Source organism: Protopterus annectens, chromosome 1.part0 (assembly GCF_019279795.1).
Source record: "Protopterus annectens isolate FY-2018-M chromosome 1.part0, PAN1.0, whole genome shotgun sequence".
NCBI classification, from domain to species: Eukaryota; Metazoa; Chordata; order Ceratodontiformes; family Protopteridae; genus Protopterus; species Protopterus annectens.
In genome coordinates, this window is record NC_056725.1 from 440,917,689 (window position 1) to 440,940,188 (window position 22,500).

Consider the following 22,500-nt stretch of genomic DNA (forward strand, 5'->3'; position numbering starts at 1 on the left):
GAACTTGGTCAGCTATAGTCCTCCCGTGCTTGCCTGTACCTCAGAGAAGTATATACCGAACAGGAGGGGTCCCAGGACTGAGCCCTGTGGGACGCCACTTGTAACCAGTTTAGAGTCGGACATAGCACCCGCATCTCTTACCATGTGAGTTCTATCCATGAGCCAGTTGGCAACCCATCTCATGACATAAGGATTAATGTTCGAGCTGGTAAGCTTTTCTATAATGCCAGAGTGGGGAATGGTGTTGAAGACCTTTGTGAGGTCCAGGTAGGCTGTGTGGACTACCTTTCCCTCATCTATGGCCTTGGTAACTGTTTCAAAGAAGTCAACTATGTTTAAGAGGCAAGATCTGCCTTTAACAAAGCCAAATTGGGTAGGGTCCAGTGTCTGGAGGTTCTCAATGTCTCTGTTAATGAGTTACATGATTATGAGCTCCATAGCTTTGCAGACCAAGCTAGTCAAGCTTATAGGGCGATAGTTCCCAAGATCTGTTGTGGCACCGCCTTTGTGGAGCAGGATAACTGTTGCTGTATGCCATTCTTTGGGTACATAGCCTGTGGTGAGGCTGAGTTTGAACAATGAATTTAGGTGAGGGGTTAGTTCATTTTGGAGCTTGTGTAAGACGCAGCTTGGCATACCGTCCAGTCCCATTGATGCTGTGTTTTTGGCTTTGGAAAGGACTGTTTTCACCTGTGTGTCTGTGATATTTGGGGCTCTACATTCTTCTGGGATGGACATGGGCCCTTTTGGGGGTGGGGGGTAAAGTTTGCACTGAACCTGTCAGCCAAGATGTTGGCAATGTCTATTGGTTCAGTGTATTTTTTGCCATTTTGCACTAGCTCAGAGCAGATCTGAGAGTTGCCTCCAAGATTCTTGAAATAGCTAAGGAAGGCTTTGTGATTATCTTTAGAGTCTTTGGCAATTTTTCTTTCGAAGCTGGCCTTGAATGATTTTAATAGGTATCGTAGTTTCATGCTGATACTGATCAGGGATGCATTCCCTTTTTGGGAGTTTGCTCTATCATGTAATAGTTTCCCCCTTCTGTTGTATAGCTTATTTATGGCCAGGGTCCACCAGACTGGTTTCCTCTTTTTGGAGGAGTGAGTCTTGGTTTTACTTGGGATGGCTTGATCCATGCATTCCTGTAGGTGCTCATAGAGTGCAGCATTATTCTTTAGCAAGGGGGCTTTGAAACTTTCTACCTCAGTCTTGAGAAGTGTGAAGTTTGCTTTTGAAAAGTTTTTCACAGTGCATTCCTTGACTGGGGGTGGGGTCGGATGTAGATGTCTAGTGTGATTAGTTTATGGTCTGATCTTACCAGTGACGGGTTTACCTCTGGGGTGGAACATTGCTCCCCCATGTTGGTGATGATCAGGGCCAATATGTTGTCACCTCTTGTGGGAGTGGTGACCAGTTGTTCCAGGGTGTTTGAGTTTATATACTCTAGGAAGCATTGGGCAAAGGAGTTAGCACTTGAGTAGTTTTCCCAGTCAATGTTTGGGTGGTTGAAATCACCCAATATCATGGTGTTAGGTAGGACCTTCATACCTTCCAGTGTCCTCAGGAATGCTGAGTGGGGGTCCTGAGACAAGGTGGGTGATATATATCTATCTATCTATCTATAGATATATATATATATATATATATATATACATACAGTCCATCGAACTGTACTTTGTCAAAATCACTTTAGCAAGCATGCATTTTGTTGAAAATGCACATTCACTAAAGAAAACTACAAAAAAAAAAGACATGCCATTAGCATATACCTTTAGTTGTACATCAAAGTATACCGCTGATGTACAACTAAGGAAACTTGTTGAGATCGTTCTACAGTGGGGATAAGGGAATATTCCCTTTTCCCGATTGTAGTGCAATCTCGGAGTGAGAATATTAAAGTAGGGGGTGGGGGGCACAGAGGGCTTGTCCCCCTGCATATTAGTGTTTAATGTATTTTTGTTTTTGTTTTATGTTTGTTTGTTTTTTTATTTTTTCCGCAAAAGTGCATTTTGACAAAATGCACTTTTGCGGAAGTAAGTTCAATGAAATACTTTCGATTAATGAACATAGACCCATATATATATATATATATATATATATATATATATATATGTATGTATATATATGGTTCCACTTTGTAATTTTTAAATACCGAAATCACGAATTTCAATATTTTGAACTTACAATGCCGAATACTCACATTTCCAAAACTGACAGAAGCGCGAAATTCAAAATACCATACCGGTGGTACAGAATGTGGATGCTTGGGTTTAATTTTGGTAAGGTTTTGTATGAAAGTATGTTTGTTAGGGGTTTAGTGTGTGTAAGTGCGTTTCTGAGGGACTATAAGATGTGTGTGTTAGTTTCATTTGTGTTACTGTTTGTACGATCTCAGGGTTCAAATATATAAGTTGGGGGGTGTGGGGGCACAGCCCCCCACATAGGGTGTGCAAGGGGCCTTGCCTCCTTTTATCTGTAGTTTACATTAGTTTGTTTGATTGTGGGGGGGGTTGTGTTTATGTGTGTACTGTATGTGTACCGTGAGTACGGGATTTTGAATTTCGCAGTTGTGTGTTTTCGAGTTTGTGAGTTGTGGTTGGGTTTTTGGATTTGTGGTTTCAGAATACTGAAATTTGAGATTTCAGTATTTCAAAATTATAATGTGGACCCATACACACACACACACACACACATATATATATATATATATATATATATACTGATATATATATATATATATATATATATATATATATATATATATATAGAGAGAGAGAGAGAGAGATGTGAAATATATATATATATGTATATATATATATATATATATATATATATATATATATATAAAGATATATATGTGTGTGTGTGTGTGTGTGTGTGTCTGCATGAATATGTGTGTATATATATATATATATATATATATATATATATATATATATATATATATATATATATATATATATATATCTATGGGTCTACAGTAAAACAACAAAAATCCACTTGTTCGAAAATGAACAGTGGATCCTCGGTTACACGAAAGTGCACATCCGCGAAGCACGGTTCAACAACCCATTCAGGGAAACTGAAGCGCCAAGGCACACTACAGTGGGGAATAGGGAATTTCCCTGTTCCCCACTGTAGTGCGATCTTGGAGTTGGTATATTTAATTAGGGGGGGTGTGGGACAACCCCCCCCCCCACTGAATGTAATGTTAGTAAGTGTTTACTGTTTTTTTTTTAATCTTTTAATGGTTTGTTGAACCAAGTTTCGTGAAAGTGCACTTTCATGTGACTCAGCAGTCTGCAGCTCTTTTTCAAATAAGTGGCATTCAATTAAAAGCAGTAGACCCATATATATCTATATATGTATATATATATATATATATATATATATATATATATAGATAGATAGATAGATATATAGATATTCTTTTATGTGTAAACATGAGTGGTGTATGCACCTTCCCAGATGTATCTCATCATATTAATCTAAAATGTGTATATTTACATATAAGAACATGACAGATTAAACACTATTTTCACTTACAAGTACTAAGCAATTGTAGTAGTCAAAGCAGTTGTTCACTACTATTCAGTATGTGTACTGAATGATATATTTGAAAAATCAATAGACATCCTCAAAGCTCACATAGTTTAGTGGTTATATGCTGTGACTATATAGTACAAGGTCCTGGGTTCAAGACTTGCATGGCCATTTATTTTGTTGCTGGGCAGAACAAGGGCTGATGGAGAAAGGGTGATTAAGGCACTTTAAAGTGGCTTTAAGCTGCGCTAACATATAGTTAAACGATAGTAGAAAACAAATACCCAGTAAGATGCCAAAGTCCAATTTAAGCAGGTAGCACAAATGAAGAAAAACGAAGCAAAGTTGGACACTGCTGACAGCTTAAAAAATCTTCTTTATTCTTAAAATCACAAGATTCCTTTAAAGTGAAACACTTTTTGGGTAATGGGATGTATAAAAACAGTATCTTTATTTATGTAGGGACAAGCTTTATATAATCCACAATTACTCGTTCCTGTTGAGTATGGTAAAGCATAGGACACATTTGGCACGGAAGGTTCCTTGCATAGTAGATCCTTTAAGTTTTTATTCCTTCTATACCTAAAAGTGGGCTGAGGTCCTATGCCCCCAGTGTACTATCACTGGTCAAGATGTTCCAGTTCTTCCTCACTATATTGCAGATATCACTAGTATTACTGCTATAGTTTAACATGGCCTGCGGGACTTTGTATAAAGCTTCATTGCTCTTTTTCACCTCACCCCTTTCAAAAGCTCTTGAAATCCAGGGCTTATAATCCGTGAATCGCTTGGATCTACCTCTTTCCACAGTTTCATTTACCAAATTCTGCTTATAGCCCCTATCATTAAAGTTCTCCTTAAGTCTAGTCATCTCCTCTTCAAAATCTGATTCTAGAAGACATAACCTAGAGACCCTGCTCACCTGCCCCTGTACTATGTTGCGATATGTATATCTAGGGTGCATGCTGTCAAATGCCAAGAGTGAGTTCTTCCAGCAATCTTTCTATGTAGCTTGGATCTGAAGCCTTTTGTATCCTGTTGTACACATACATCTAAGAAATCTATGGAACTGCGTGACATGTTGATGGAAAACCTAAAAAACTTCATAGTGGAGTGTAAGTGGTTAATAAACTCATCTAGTTCTTCCTCTGTCCCATCCCACAAAGAAAAATGTCATCTACAAAACGTAGATATAACTGTAGTTGACGTCTCCATTCCTCATTGTTGATGACATGTGTTCTTTCCCATTGAGAGACAAATTTGCATATATATGCCATTACCTCCCAGAAAACATTATTCTCCAAAACAATGCTTAATAGTGATGTAATGAGTGATGACTTATCATCACTAACTCCTGTCACCCAGGAGCAATTGTACACTATCAATACCAAACTTGTTGTCAATCACAGTGAATAGACTTTGAATATCCATAGTGACCATCAGTAAATTCTTACTATAGGATTTATTCAATTGACCTAGTAGCCTTAAAAAATGTGCTGTGTCTTTCAACACATTATCCATTTGATCTAGATAGGGTTTTAAAGTGCGTTCCACCCATATCGACACATTCTCCGTAACCCATCCCCTCCCAGATACTATCTGTCTAAGGGGTGGGTTTTGGATAGATTTATGTATCTTCGGTAGTGCTTTAAAGATCGGAATAACTGGTTTTTCTATTTTGAGGAACTGATAAGTTTCCTCAGAAATTTTCATTTTAAACAATAGAGCATTTAATTGAATATTCACCCTATCTACAATACTTTACGGTAACTGTATGGTAACAGTAATGTACTGTATGGTAACAGTAATGAGAAGGATTATTCCCTTAGAAAACCAAGTGGTTTTGTCCCGCAATTAACATCAAGTTTGAATTTGTTCGTTAGTGCATGTGAGAAAGATATGATAGATTACTACAAGGAAGCAGACTTTAAGAAATATCACAACTTATCTGCTGAACAAAGGATAGCACTGAATAGTCTCATTGCCAACAGGGACATTGTGATAAAAATGCGGATAAGGGGTGCCATTGTCCTATGGACACGACATGGTATAACAACAAATTGAATGAGCTATTACAAGATAGTAACACGATCTACTCATAAATCTAACTGTAAAAAGTATTGTAGATAGGGTGAATATTCAATTAAATGCTCTATTGTTTGAAATGAAAATTTCTGAGGAAACTTATCAGTTCCTCAAAATAGAGAAACCAGTTATTCCGATCTTTAAAGCACTACCAAAGATACATAAATCTATCCAAACCCACCCCTTAGACAGATAGTATCTGGGAGGGATGGGTTACGGAGAATTTGTCGATATGGGTGGAACACACTTTAAAACCCTATCTAGATCAAATGGATAATGTGTTGAAAGACACAGCACATTTTTTAAGGCTACTAGGTCAATTGAATAAATCCTATAGTAAGAATTTACTGATGGTCACTATGGATATTCAAAGTCTATTCACTGTGATTGACAACAAGTTTGGTATTGATAGTGTACAATTGCTCCTGGGTGACCTAGGAGTTAGTGATGATAAGTCATCACTCATTACATCACTATTAAGCATTGTTTTGGAGAATAATGTTTTTCTGGGAGGTAATGGCATATAAGGGGGTCGCCATGGGGACCCTGCAAATACATATGCAAATTTGCTTCTCTCTCAATGGGAAAGAACACATGACATCAACAATGAGGAATGGAGACATCAACTACAGTTATATCTACGTTTTGTAGATGACATTTTTCTTTTGTGGGATGGGACAGAGGAAGAACTAGATGAGTTTATTAACCACTTACACACTACGAAGTTTTTAGGTTTTCCATCAACATGTCACGCAGTTCCATAGATTTCTTAGATGTATGTGTACAACAGGATACAAAAGGCTTTAGATCCAAGCTACATAAGAAAGATTGCTGGAAGAACTCACTCTTGGCATTTGACAGCATGCACCCTAGATATACATATCGCAACATAGTACAGGGGCAGGTGAGCAGGGTCTCTAGGTTATGTCTTCTAGAATCAGATTTTGAAGAGGAGACGACTAGACTTAAGGAGAATTTAATGATAGGGGCTATAAGCAGAATTTGGTAAATGAAACTGTGGAAAGAGGTAGATCCAAGCGATTCACGGATTATAAGCCCTGGATTTCAAGAGCTTTTGAAAGGGTGAGGTCAAAAGAGCAATGAAGCTTTATGCAAAGTCCCGAGGTCATGTTAAACTATAGCAGTAATACTAGTGATATCTGCAATATAGTGAGGAAGAACTGGAACATCTTGACCAGTGATAGTACACTGGGGGGCATAGTGGGACCTCAGCCCACTTTTAGGTATAGAAGGAATAAAAACTTAAAGGATCTACTATGCAAGGAACCTTCCGTGCCAAATGTGTCCTATGCTTTACCATACTCAACAGGAACGAGTAATTGTGGATTATGTAAAGCTTGTCCCTACATAAATAAAGATACTGTTTTTATACATCCCATTACCCAAAAAGTGTTTCACTTTAAAGGAATCTTGTGATTTTAAGAATAAAGAAGATTTTTTAAGCTGTCAGCAGTGTCCAACTTTGCTTCGTTTTTCTTCATATAGTTAAACGAATAAGCATTTACACCATTTAGAATTTGCTTACCAGTGCACAAATCTGCTTAGCATTTACATTTAAGCAATGCGTACACTTTCTAAGCATAGCTCAGCCCTGGTAACCAGTGATCACATTTCAGTATGTTAAATCAGCAGGGTAAGTACATCTTTAGGAAGTGTATTTCATTTCCTGTACATAACATGCTTCTATGTGCTGTCATTACAGTTGCAAGGGGTGTGAGTATACTTTATGGGACACCTGGGTATACATGGGTAGTACCACAATCTATTCTCTTTGGATTTGTTTCATACATGGGTAGCATCCCAGGTTATATGCTGTCACATTAGTATGTTACCCCAGCTACAGTGCACTGGTTGACAGAAATAGTTTAACACATATTGTGTCATTACGTTAGTACCTTTAACAATGCTTTTCAAGTAAGGGTAGATTGCAGATTGTAGTACTGGAACCATACACCCCTGCATGCTAAGCTGGACTCTGAGTGCTGAGAATATTATTATTGATGTTTGAGCTATATGTTTATATGTATCTCCTATTGGATATTGATCTGATATGTTGATATTAACTGTAGATTACTATGTTTTTTGGACATGTCATTGAGGACTGCTGTCATGTAGTAATGGCGTACATTTCAGTTTCAGACGTGTATCTTGCAAAACATTCATCCTAATGTATAACCTGTTGGCTATCTACTTACTGTCTGTCCTCTGTACAGATGTGCAGATGTCAGGTATTGCTACAACCATACAATTATGTAGGTGCCCACATTGTATTGGGCTATGTCCCTGGACACTACTGCTATTTATGACATATGGGACATTCCTTAATGTGGGCCTTGCCCCATTTCCTTGCCTGTGTGAGGGACATTATAGAGGCAGTGGCCTACAGATTCACATACAGTGGGTTGCAATATGTCACAGAACAGGACACGTGCAAACCGCCAACCAACATGTGGGACATATCCACAGATTTGTGAACAGATTCTATGTCATCAGTGCTGTTATATACATGGTGGATTGATAGATTGATAGAGTTTGTGTGGACATGCATTTAGTGTGTGATGACATGACTCACAGTGATATGTTTCTGATATACCTCTCCACTGACACGCTGTCCACAGACTAGCCACATGTCTGCCTGTTATGTTTTGTGTGTTCACCAGACAGTTGGTGTCCTTGGCTAATCAGTTGTGGAGTCTGGAGAATGCAGTTCATAAATACACACATCTATGGGCATTACCTATATCATATTCCTCATAAACGATGTTACAACAAACCCAGTGACATCTGCAACTGTCTCAATGTATGACACCAGTATGTCCAATCTACCCCTGTGTTTGTGCCTCTGTTCCCACCTAGTTAGCAAATGGGGAATGTTATCAAAACTTTGGACAGATCAGTGTAGGCTGTATGTGTCACCTTGCCTTCATCCACAGCTCAGGGGACTGACGCCAAGAAGTTGACCAGGTGAAATGAGTAGGTATGACTTACCCTTCACAAAGGTAAACAGTGTGGGATACTGAGTTTGCAGATTCCAATATCCCAGTTTATTAGGTGCATGATGATGCATTCCATAGCTTGACATAACAGACTTGTCAGGCAGATGGGACGGTATTTCTTGGGTCTGTAGTTACACCTCTTTTGTGGAGAAGGGTGACTATAGCAGTGTACAATTCAGTAGGGACAAAGCCTGAGGTGAGGCTGTGCTTGAACAGGGCACACAGGTAAGCTGCCAGGTCATTCTGTAGTTCTTATGGAACAAACCAGGGATATTCTCAGGTCCCATAGAAGCTGTATTCTTGCCCTTGGACAGTGGTGTTTTAACCTGTGCTACAGTAATACTGGGTGCCTGGTGATGTACTGGTATTGTGATTGGTCCTTTGGGGGGTGAGGGGTAATGTTTGCACTCAAGATGCCAGCCAGTAAATTGGCAGTATTTTCTGGCTCAGTCTGGGAGGTTCCATTGTCTAGTAGCTCAGAACACATCTTGCTATTGCTATGGAGATTTTTAGCATAACTGTATGAGACCTTGTAGTTGTCTTCACTATGTGCTGCAATTCTATTCTCACAGCTAACTTTTTAGTATTTGATGAGGGATGTCAACCTTCAGTTGAGGCTGATAAGTGTTGATTTCCAGTCTTGGGACTTCAAGTTATTCCATATCGGTTCCCTCCTTCTGATGTACAGTGTCTGTATGGCAGGGGACTACCAGATCAGCTTCCTTTTATTGGAGCTGAGGATCCTAGTTGTAGTGGGTATGGCAGTACCCATGCATTTGTGTACATGTTAATAGTGCATTGTTGTTTGATTCAGCAGTCATGCACCTAGTCTCCATTTATATGACTGCCGTGAGGCTAACCGCCTCTGTTGTTATAAGGCCATATTCAGCATTGGAAATGCTTTTCATGGTGGTTACCTGTGCAGGGGGGCATGGCAGGACCATGAATTTCCAAAGGTGATTAATTTGTACTCAGATATAACAAGGGGAAGCTGTCTAGTGGTGTCGAGCAACAGTTACCCTTGTTAGGAAGGACCAGGTCATTGTGATGTGCATGTGCATTGGTACATGAGTAGCTTTCCCAGTTAATGGTGGGGTAGTTGACGTCAACCAGTATGTGAGTGTTAGGTTGGACAATATCAGCTTCCAGGGTGTTTAGGGACATGGAGTATGAGTGTTGGAACATGTTTGGGGACCTATAGCAGGCTATGACCTGAACCACTGTCCTACCCAATATTAGCTATGCCTGCAGGATCTCTAATGGCTAAGTTGGTCAACACTATGGAGGTGTGTGCTACCTTAACGAATATGGAAACACCACCACCTTTGGAGTTTCAGTCTGTTCTGCAGCCAAGAGATGTGGAATGGGTAATAGGCTGGTAGTACAGGGGTTCTTCCTGCTGCCTTTAACCAGGACCCTGTTACAGCACAGATGTCATAGTTCCCCATTTTAAGCAATATGTCCAGTGAGTGCATTTTCAGATGTAGATATCTAGTGTGCAGCAGCATGAACCTCAGATTGCATGTGGTTGTAGCTGTCATGTTTTTGTATATTTATATATACATATACATATATTTATACTTATATATATAAATGTATTCACCTTATATATATATCCATATCTATATATATATATATATATATATATATATATATATATATAAATATATATATATATATATATATGTGTGTGTGTGTGTGTATCTATGCATATTTGTAGATATACATGTGGATGTATATCTCTACATATATATACACATATATATATATACACACATATATATATATATATATATATATATATATATATATATATATCTATATATATATATATATATATATATATATATATATAGTGTCTATATTATATTATCGCAAGTTTACAAAGGCGAACAATAATTAATCGACCCCATATAAGTGAAAGCTTACAATGTCGAAACCTCAGACCAGCGATTCCAAGGGAAAAAAAAATTGCTGTTCCAAAATAAAAAAAAAAAAACAAAAAAACTTTAAAACATTACATAATGTGGGGGGCTTTGCCCCCACTCTAATAGGGGGGGTATGCCCCCACACCCCCCTACTTAAATATACCAACTCCAAGATCACACTACAATGCTGAAAATGGCAATGTAATGAAATCGGCCAAGAAAATTATTTTCCAGGGAAAGAATTCACTGAAAAGCCGCTTCGCTATTTTGCCTTTTTGTTCTCTTAGGTTCGATCAAAACGTATTCAACAAAATGCATCTGGGATCATGCAATAGGAACCCTATATATGTATTATGTATATATTTGTCCACAAAGAAACATCTCCATACATATATACATGTTGGCAAGGAGCTCCTCCATTGCTGTAAGTGGGGCCTCTCTGGCTGCCCCCCTCCCACCAGTAGCGGAATGGTCACTTTCCATTGCAGCAGCCCATTGCCATGCATGCTGAATCTAGTCAGTTGCTCTATGCCTGACCTGTTTGTATGTGCGATCATGGTTACCCAAGGTGTTCACTCTCTGTGTGAGGTCTTCCCAGAGGGCTGTTCTCTTCCGCTGGTGTTGGCGACCTCGACTGAAGAGGGTGTGGTAGTGGTCCAGGATGGCCTCAGTTATGGCTGCTGTCTCCTGGACATCATAGGCTTGAAGCCACTGTATCACACCTGAAAGAGATAAACAGGGAAAAACACATCACAGGACATCAGACAGTTCACTAGTAATGAGAATCAGTAGCCACAACATTACATCAAATAATGCTCCAGTATCTAGCAGGATTGTATAGACATGCATAGCATTATGTGCAAGTAGGCAGTTTGCACCTGATTAATGGCAAGAGTTCATAGGGTCATAGGTAGGTACTAGGCTATTGGCTCTGGGGCCTATACAAGCCCAGCAAAAAGGTACCCTGGCTTTTGCCACCCAAGAAAATTATTTTCCTGTGCCACTGTCGAGCAGAGCCACAGAGGTGATCCCCGGTGTGAATTTCCTATTTCCCATCCAATCATCAAGAGTTTTCTTGAAGAGTGCTAATGAGGAGCTTTATTTGATATAGATAGGTAGTTTATTCCAGAGTATGGGAAGTCTCTGGGACAAGAATCTATCCCTCCGGCATGTTCTGTTTATTGTGGTGACAAGGTTTAGGTCCCTAGAGTGTGTAGCTTGGAGGGATTGGGATTTCTTTAAGTGGAGCATGTCCAACAGCTCTGGATTTGACATAGCTTTGTATGTTAGACAGAGATCACCTCTGAGTAGGCGATATGCGATGGAGTAAAGCTGGAGTTTTTTGAGACGGTCTGTGTAGGGCATCTGTTTGAGGCTGGTAATCCTCTTTGTGAGGTATTTCTGTGGCCTTTCTAGTTGTTGTAGATATCTTGTGAGGTACATACCAAAAGAGGCGTTGTACTCTATAATGTGTCTTATGAGTGATGAGAAGTGGGGAACAATGATCTCTTTTTTTCTAGATGACAAACCTTTTGTGATGAGGTGTGCCACATAGAAGGATTTCCTGACTACTGTGGCGATGTGATTATCAAAGAAGAGACTACTGTCCACCTGTGTCCCAAGGTCTCTTATGACACTTTTGGTGTTAAGTATACTACCGCCTATGTTGTAGTTCACGGGTACAGAGTTTTTACCAAAGGGGGTGACAGTGCACTTTTTGGCATTGAGCTTGAGGCCATGGCTTTGACACCAGGCATCTGTCTCAGTGAGGCCCTTTTGTAGGATGCCCACATCGTTAGGAGTTTTGATTATGGCTCCTAGTTTGCAGTCATCTGCGGATTTCTTAGCCAAAGACCTTCTGTGTTAGCCTGTACTTCAGAGAAGTAGATACTAAACAGGAGAGGACCCAGGACTGAACCCTGTGGTACTCCACTTGTCACTGGTCTGTAGTCAGATTTGGAGTCTGCTACTTTCATAGTGTGGGTTCTGTCAGTGAGCCAGTTGGCAACCCATCTTGTGACATAGGGATTTATACTTAGTTTAGTGAGTTTATCTATAATTCCAGAGTTGGGGGGTGGTGTCAAAAGCCTTGGCAAGATCTAGATAGGTTGTGTGAACCACCTTACCCTTGTCTATGGCTTTGGTGACTGCTTCAAAGAAGTCTATCAGGTTTAGGAGACATGATCTGCCTTTTATAAACCTGAACTGGGTGGGATCCAGAGTTTGGAGATTACCAATGTCTTTGTTTATAAGTTCCATGATGATACGTTCCATGGCCTTGCAGACCAGGCTCGTAAGGCTAATGGAGTTCTAGTTCCCAGGGTCTGTGGTGTCTCCCCCCTTGTGGAGTGGGATAACCATTGCTGTGCACCATTCAGCAGGCACAAAGCCTGAGGTTAGGCTATGATTGAACATTGTACTTAGGTGGGGTGCCTGTTTGTTCTGTAGTTCGTGTAGAATGCAGCTTGGGATGTTGTTTGGTCCCATGGATGCTGTTATTCTTGGCTTTGGAGAGTGTGGTTTTTACCTGTGCAGCTGTGATTACAGGAACTTTTCATTCTTCCGGTACAGAGATGGACTCTTTAGGGGGTGAGAGGGGGGTAAAGTTAGCACTGAACCTATTTGCCAGGATGTTGGCAATATCAGTTGGGTCTGTATATTTAGTGCCATTGTGCTGTAACTCAGAGCAGATCTGAGTGTTGCCATTGGGATTCTTAACATAGCTATAGAATGCTTTGTGGTTGTCTTTAGAATCAGTGGTGATTTTGTTTTCGTAACTAGCTTTGGAGGATTTTATCAGGGATCGCAGCGTCTTACTGAGTCTAACCAGGGAGCTCCTCCACCTGTGGGATTTTACTCTCTTTTGCAAGAGTTTCTTCCTTCTGTTGTACAGTTTGTTTATGGCAGGGAACCACCAAATTGGCTTCCGTTTTTCCGAAGATAGCATCTTGGTTCTGTTTGGGATAGCACGAACCATGCACTCATGTAAGAGCTTATAAAGTGCAATTGTGTAGGATTCAGTAGTCATAACTGTATTGTCCATCTGCATGGGTGTCATGAAGTTCACCACTTCTGTCTTAAGAAGTCTGAGGCTGGCTTTGGAGAAATTTTTTACCATGGTTTCCTTAATGGGGGGTGGAGGCAGGATGTGGATATCTAGGGTAATTAGCTTCTGGTCGGATCGGACCAATGAGGCATTGACTTCAGGTGTGGAATACCGGTCACTCATTTTGGTAATGACTAGATCTAGGATATTGTTGCCCCTGGTGGGGTTGTGGATAAGTTGATCCAGGGCAATGGAGGTTTATGAATTCCAGAAAGCGTTGAGCGAAGTAGTTGGTAAATCAGTAGTTTTCCCAGTTAATGCTGGGGTAGTTGAAATCGCCCATTATTAGGGTGTTTGGTTGAACCCTAATATTTTCCAGTACATCAAGAAAAGAGGAGTGGGAATCCTGGGGCATGGTGGGTGATCTGTAGCAAGCTACAATTTGGATTGCAGTTTTGCCCAGAGTTAGTTGCACTTGGATAACCTTGGCTGCATTATGCTGAGCAACTAGCCTGGAGGTGTGGATATCCTTAATGAATATGGACATACCTCCACCTTTGGTGTTCTGGTCCAGGTTACATGGCCGAAAAGTGTGGTATGAGTTATAGCCTGGTAGTGCAGGGGTGCTCTCTGGATCCTTGAACCAGGTCTCAATCACTGCACAGATATCAATGTTCTCCATTTTAAGGAGTGCCTTGAGTGAGTGCATTTTGAGATTTAGACTTCTAGCATTGAGTAGCATCACCCTCAGTTTTTGCTTGCCTGTTCCTGTTACGGTGGAGAATTTATCATTTGAGCCTTGCCTAAAAAAGGCACTATAGGGGTGGCAAGAACCTTAGACAGTATCCGGAATCCCAGGGGTGACAGGTGCAGGTCATCTCTGGCAAAGCATCGTGGTCTGTCACCCATGTCATCCCAGGCAGACAGATACTGGATCCCTTTAGAATAGCACCAGAAGCTTAGCCAATTGTTGAAGTCAATCATTTTGTCCTTGTACTGCTGCATCATTCTGGGTGATGGCAGAATGCTACTCAGGGCTAGGGTCATACCTGCCTGGGCTACAAGATAGGAGAACTCTTCCATGTCTCTTCTCATGTAGTCCAGGGAGGTACATCTCAGGTCGTTCACACCAACATGGAAAATGACAGAGTCATATTTGTACTTGTTGTGGAGTGACCTGAGTGTGTGGGTTATGTGGCGGATCCTGGAACCCGACAGGCAGCTGACAGTAATCTTCTCCTTGTTTAGCCTGGTGAGTGGGACATCAGTGTGCCTGACTATAGAGTCGCCTATGACTAGTGTGTTGGGTATGTTGTTTTGCCTTATTGGCTGGGGTTGAGTGGCACACTGAGTCTGCGGGCTATGTGTCATTTGGGTTGTGTTGGGGGTTGGAGGTTGCTTGCATTTCTGCTTTGGAGGTCTCTGTTGCTTGAGCAGATTATTATTGAGAGCCTCCATGAATATTTTTGTGTTTTTTTACGTGTGGATTTTGGTGGTGTAGATTTAGTGAGACTATGTGATGAGTGTGGTGTGTTGCAAGTGTTTACCTTCTCCTCTTGACTGTCAAGTTTAGTCTTGATTGGAGAGAGCTTTACCTCCAGTTTGGCTAGATAAGTGCATCTCTCACAGGTTGTAGTGTTGGGTGGTAGGAGGAGAGGGTTGTCTGTGTACATGAGGCAATTTCTATATTGCCCTAAGATGCCCAGATTCATCAGATAGACAAGAGAGAACACTGGGAGCTGACCCTTGGACATGCCTGAATAAAAAAACTATTTTCCTCTAGATAAGTGAGGAAAGTGAGTACAAGAGCTGTTTTTCTCTAAGCAAGTGAGGAAAGCAAGTACCAAAACTGTTTTCCTCTAGGTAATGAGGAAGGTTGAGTGCTGTAGTAATTAGTAGGTTATTTAGTGCTTACAAGTTCTGAACAAGTGCTGATAACGAATAAGCAAATTCAAGTGCTAAAAGTAAGAAGCTGTATATGGACTAAACTAGTTACAGGAAAGGGGCGAAACAAGTGCAAATGTGGGCTTTTAAATCAGAACGTTGAGAGAGATGGAAAAACTGCCCAAATGACCAATAACTACAATTTCTGGGTCAGAACCACTCCTTATGTTGTAGATAGGTTACATAGTTCTTACTACTCCCATTGATAAGCTAGAATGCTTCCCTCCAACACAGAAAGCTTGGGGGGGGGGGCTCAGAAGCTTACATACAGTCCTGGATACAGCAAATCTGAATCTGGACTACACTAGTTACAGGAAAGGTATTTTTAATATATATATATATATATATATATATATATATATATATATATATGTATAGAAAAGTAGCTAAAACAGCAGTCAAAACAATTCAAATGCAGGGCAAGCTATCACACTTGAGTATGTAGCAATGTTAGACCAAACAGTTTAAAAAAACGCAATTAAATTAAAAATTACTAAAAACAATGCAGAAGGAGTCTATTAGGTAGAATGAGGTAAAGAGATGGGACTGGGGGGAGTGTCCCAGATCAAATCTACAATGGGGGTGGGCAACTGCAAAAGCTTCCAAATTTAAACAACACAGGAATAGGGAGGGTGGGTATGGAAAAAACAACACCTTCAGCAGAGATCTGAAAAACTATACAGTGAAGCAAAAATAACAGTGCACAACTCTGAAGTCAGCGAGCAATGATATAAAATTAGTCAAACAACAATTACCAGTACACAACTCTGAAGTGTCAGAAAAATATACTCAGCTCTGTATATCTCCAGATAGTTTGAAGAGCACTTTTTCAGGACACAGGAAGGCCCCAACAATGATATGAGTTGGGGTGCATGTGGTGTGCATTTCCTTCTATACCGATGTTGAGATGTTTAAATACAGCACACTTTTCTTTCAGTCAGCAAGGTACGCAAAACACTAATGTTGACTTAAATGTTGTAAATGAGTGCTTGGCAGACAAACTAAAAGTGTTTGATGAAAAATTACTTAAACTAAAAAAAATTACAACTGGAGTCGGCCTATTTTAGGCAATGTGTGGCTGAGAATCTAATACCAAAGGGGTTGCGGAATAGTTTTGCACCTTCAGGCCTTTTGGTTGATAAGGCCTTTTATAACGACTTGGAGGCACTTTTCCAACGGCAAGGTGTCCAGCTTCTTGAACTCATTATCAAGCATTATGCTTTAAAAATTGATTCACTAATTGAGGAGATTAACAGTTTGGACAATGACATCCAAACCAACTTGGACTTTGCCAGATATAAGTTTGATTATGGGCGGATATTGACGAGCATAGATACTCTGTTATTAAAGTTGAAGGTTAATAAAAACAAAAAACTGGTGAGAGATAGGACGGCCTATCTTAACAATGGCGCCTATCCTAAATTGTTATTGCCTAATACCACCATGCAAAACCAGGCAAATAACACTCAGGTCTTTGAAGTGGCGGATGATAACTATAGCCTGGAAGACATAGTGGAGGAGGGCACTGAGGGCCAGGCTAGCACTGGACCCAGACGTAGTAACAGAATAAAGGGTTTTGCTAGGAATAATGAAGGACCTAGTGGTAACCAACAGAGGTTAAACTCCAACAACGGAACAACTAAATCCAGTAATGGTACTTTTTTAGGGCAACGCAACAGCAGGCCTTACATGAACAGGAGGAAGAACCGACCCAACTAGTAACTGAGTTGTGTTTTACAGGCCCCCCACCACAGAGCACACTAAATGTACCTGTAGGAAATGAAAAACCAATTATATTAACCAACAAGAAGGGGGACTTCAAGATCTACAATTTCTCTGATATTACTCTAGATGGACAATTAATTGAACTGCTAGCATTTGGCAATTCTTTCGTCCCTAGTAGATCGGGGAGTATCAGTAGAGAAATTATAGACCTAAAATGTTTTGTGAGGAAATTGAATTTAAAACTATTGTTTAATCAACAACATGATATACACAATGCAGTTGCAGGTGGTAGTGATGGCAATTTACCAGCATTGAAATTGGCTAGTGTTTTCAATCCACCGTTACACACAGTGTTGCAATTATTTGAGAACACATGTGAGGTGGACTTTAGGTTCCTAGCAAATAATAAAAGTAATACTGAAAATAGGAGTGATTTTAATATCACTAAGGAACAAGTCACACTATTGGACGACCTTTGCCGTCTACCCGTACGCCTGATTAAACCTGATAAAGGTGGGGGGTTGGTGGTACTAGACAACATCTCCTATAACGAGAAGATGACCGATGTGTTGAATACTAATGGTTACACTAAGTCATCCATAAGTGAAGTGAATGGACAGTACCGTAGAATCAGGGGATACTTTAGGGACTTGTTCCTTTTAGGAAAAATTGACAGTGAGCTGTATAATTACATAGATATAAACTTACCTAAAGTACCTGTCATGTTTGGAATCCCCAAGATTCACAAAGATGTAAAAAAAACCCCTATGAGGGCTTTGATTGACGGAAGGTCATCCATCACATACCCTTGCTCTAAACTTATCACCAATATACTAGACAAGTATATTACAACTATACCTAGCATATGTAAAGATTCCTGGTCCTTCCTTGAGAACATCAGTGTTATTCCATACAACTGTGAGAACAACTTTCTAACTATAGATGTGGTAGACCTATACACTTCTATACCGCACCAAGAGGCGGTGGAATGGATAGGTCTGATGCTTCAGGAATGTGGGGCTTCTAGGTTGGAAGTTGATCTAGTAACGGAACTGCTTGACGTTGTTCTGACGTCAAACTATTTCACTTTCAATGGAGAATTTTTTCTCCAAAAACGAGGAGTAGCAATGGCTCTTTGGGGCTAGTGTGGCCAATTATGTAATGGGCTACTGGGAGGCCAACATTTTAAGAAAAACGCCAGGCCTTATGGAACCTGTTATATATTACACCAGATTCCTTGACGTTATTTTTATATTATTCAAGGGTCCAGAAACCCATGCCATAAACTTTGTTGAAATTTTAAATACAACAACTGAGTTTTTGAAATTCACATTTAAATTTTCAGAGAAGGAAATAGACTACCTTGACGTCAAGTTGACTAAGGACCCCAGGAATAGCACTTTGACATCAACAGTGTTTAGAAAAAGCATGTACTGCAATTCTTTCCTGCACTTCACCAGTTTCCATCCGTATAAACAGAAACGGTCAATTGTAAAGGGACAACTGGTGAGGGCAGGGAGAATGTGCAGTACTATGACAGATTTCACCATAGAATGTGAATTGTTGAAGGAAATGTTTAAGAACAGAGGGTATCCTGATCAATTGTTACTTGACTTGATTGAGGAAGTCACTAATAAAAGACTCAACGGTTTTTACAAACCCTTATTAGTACAAACCATTCTCATTCAGACTGATGACCATACTGATATAAACCTTGTAGGGTTGAACTTGAGCAATGAGGAACCTGGTGCAGTTATGCCTATAGTAAAAGAAACTGATTTTGGTTTAAGTTTTATTACCACCTTCAGTAGAAATTCCAAAGGAATTTCAGCTGTAATTCGTAAGAACTGGCACTTCATTAATTCTAATTCTTACCTGGCCGATAAGTTGGGTAGTGTCCCTAAGATCATTTTTAGAAGGTCTACCAACCTTAAGGAACTGTTACAAAGGGACACATCCCAATATGTATTTAATAAAAAGAGTGGGATGCAGCAATGTGGTTTTTGTAGGTATTGTAACAAGGTAAAAATAGGTGAAACATTCATGGTAAGGGACAAAAAATATTTGATTCGCTTCCCATTAAATTGTGAGAGCAAGTCCATTATATATATAGCGATGTGTGACTGTTGCCAAGCGTTTTACATCGGAAAGACGGACCGCAGGGTCCGCGACCGTATGTATGAGCACTTGTATGCCATTAGGAATAGCAAGAATGATAACGCCTTGGCAAAACATGTTGAACTAAACCCAGGCCATGATTTTTCTTTCATGGCCATTGACCACGTGCCATTGAAGATCAGAGGTGGCCCATTCTCATTGATTCTGGAGAATCGAGAGTTAGAATGGCAGTTGCGACTGGATGCGTTTAGACATCCAGGACTTAATAACAACTGCAACATCACACCTGTATTAAAACTAAGGAGTTACCTTAGATAAAATAAAACCATCTGGTACAGGTATTTACAACTTTCTGATGCATGTATATGTTTAGGATGGGTCCTATGGGTAAAAATGAGATGGTAAAAATAATACATGATTGTAATATCAGAGTTTAGTATTGTTTTATAATATGAACCCCATTAGAGGATGTGAGGTCCTATTTATCTGAACACATGTAACTTATGTCCTAATGCCCTTAGGTAGGCTATTTTGAAGATATACACTGTTAATTATAAATTTTTCAGTTAGAAATACTTTAGTTGTCAGGGACATACTTTACATGTATATTGTTAACAATGTTAATGTTTTTTGATAACATTTCTTAATAATATTTTTTAATAATATATTTTTTAAGTTTAATTTTATATGTTCAATCCTTTTATGTGAGCTGGTTCTCTGTCTAACGTTTAAAATTTGTTACAGAATGTGAGCGCAGAGGCGCTAGTATTTTTGAACACAGTATGTAACAAAATTGAACCTCAGGAAATTGAACAATGTCATTTCCTGGTTTTCAGGATATTTATGTAGTGTTTTCTATCTGCACACTATTCTACCTCTGATGAAGCTACATATAATTGTGGCGAAAACGCTTGTTTTATCTCTCAATAAATTGCGTTAAGGTTTTTCTAGTGGAGCTGCTGTTTTTCTGACAAGGGGCCTCTTATTGGACTTTTTATATCTCCAGATAGTTTGAAGAGCACTTTTTCAGGACACAGGAAGGCCCCAACAATGATATGAGTTGGGGTGCATGTGGTGTGCATTTTCTTCTATACCGATGTTGAGCCGGGGGGGTGATGCTTGTCCTAAACATGTCCAACGCGGGTCGTCTGTAGCTATGGTGTGTGTATATGTGCTGTGGCTGACCTCCATTACAGCGTGGGTTGGGTAGTTGCCTGTAAGACCACAGACATATGTGGGATGGCCTTCCGATTGCCCTCAGTGGATGTGTCCTATTTGTACTCATACTCAGCATTACATTAATGCACCTGTGACCTACTATGCTCAATCAAACACAGGTTGACATGCTGGCTAGATGGTGACTGCTCCTACACACATGTGGTGGAATGAAGAAATACAGGTGAGTATGCAGGGAAAGGTGCTGGCAAAGGAGAAGTGGGATTGACAGAAAGATGTAGAGAGTAGACATGAGTATAAAGAGATGGGGTGCATGGCAAAGAGAGTGTTGGACATGGCTATGGATGTGGAGTCGGACATACAAATGTGGAGTCTGGGGTTGTATGTAATGTTAGACAGCACGGATGGTGTAGAGGGCCTGTAGCTATTGGCTAGACAGAGGCACATAGCTAGGGGGAATGTGCAGCACAAAAGGATGGTAAAGGAATATGGGTGAAACATACAAGCTAGGAGAACATTTAGAACATATGGAAACATCACTTTGATGGCCTGTTCCATGAGGAAAATGGGGGAGGGAGGTTAGGTTGGCTGAGGTGGGTATGGTTAATCAGGAGGTGCAACAGATTGTCAAGGAGAATGTAAGGATATCTATGAAGGGGTTTAACAGTGGAAAGGCTTCCTTGTTCCAGGTGACATACCTGTGGATGCCTGGATGTGTTTCTGAGTCCTGGCAGTGGTATTTTTAACTGGATTGTTTACTGTAATCTTGGAAAGTGAGAGGATGTGTGAGATATAGGTACTGCATATCTGAACAAGGGTGGTCTGCAGAGCTGTAGTAACAAGTGAGGGATAACACTGATTGGTCACAGGATGAGGTAATGGTAAAGGGTGGTGGCAGCTAAGGTGAGAACATGCTGATGGTTGATGATTTGCAGTGTGGTTTCATGCCAAGTAAGAGAATTACAGATGCAAATGTTGATCCACAAGTGTTGATGGAGCTCTGCATTGAGGCTGAGATGCAGCTGTATTGTGTCTATGTGCACACAGAGACAGCATATGGCATGTTTCCTGGAGAGTAGTTGTGGCATTGTATGTGGAGGTCAGGGGTGCCAGTGGAGTCTGTCAGATACTACAGGATATGTAGTATGCTAGTGTAATAGCAGTGATTTCTGGTTTTGACATGACAGGTGGATTTAAGGTGAAGGTGGGAGTACATCAGGGGTCAGCTGTGTGTCCTTTCACATTTGCAGTGGTGAGGGATAGGTTGACAGGCATGATCAGACAGGGGCCCCTGTTGACTGCGCAGTTTGCAGATGACATCATGGTCTGTAGTGAGATTAGGAGACAGTTTGGGGAGACCCTGAGGAGATGGGGTTATGTTGTAGAGCGGGGAGGAATGATGGCCAGCAGGACTAAGTAATAATATATATGTGTGCATGGGGTGGGGGATAGAGGAATGGTGACAATGCAGGGCATACAGTTTGCAAGGTGGCTAGGTCTAACTACTTGGGAACACTAGTTCAGAGTCAGGGGCAGTGTGGGGGAGAGGTGTACGAGAGACTACAGGCAGGTTGTGTGTGGTGGAGAGGGGAGTCAGGAGGTATTTGTGACAGACAAGTACCATTAAGAGTGATATATAAAGTCTACAGGAAGGTAGTGTGACTGGCTACATTATATTGTTTGCAAACAGTAGGATTGTACAGACAGGTAGGATTCAGGGCTGGACACAGCAGAGTGTGGGATGTTCACATTTGCACTGTGTGTGTGACAGGGGGGATAGGACTAGACCTTCACCAGCTACTTTCTCAGTTTATAACAGCAATATCTCCATCCTAGACCTGTGCTTAGGCCTCTGTCCATGAGTATGTCAAACTTTGTCCATATATCATGCAGTCAGAGGCATAGAGATATGGTATAT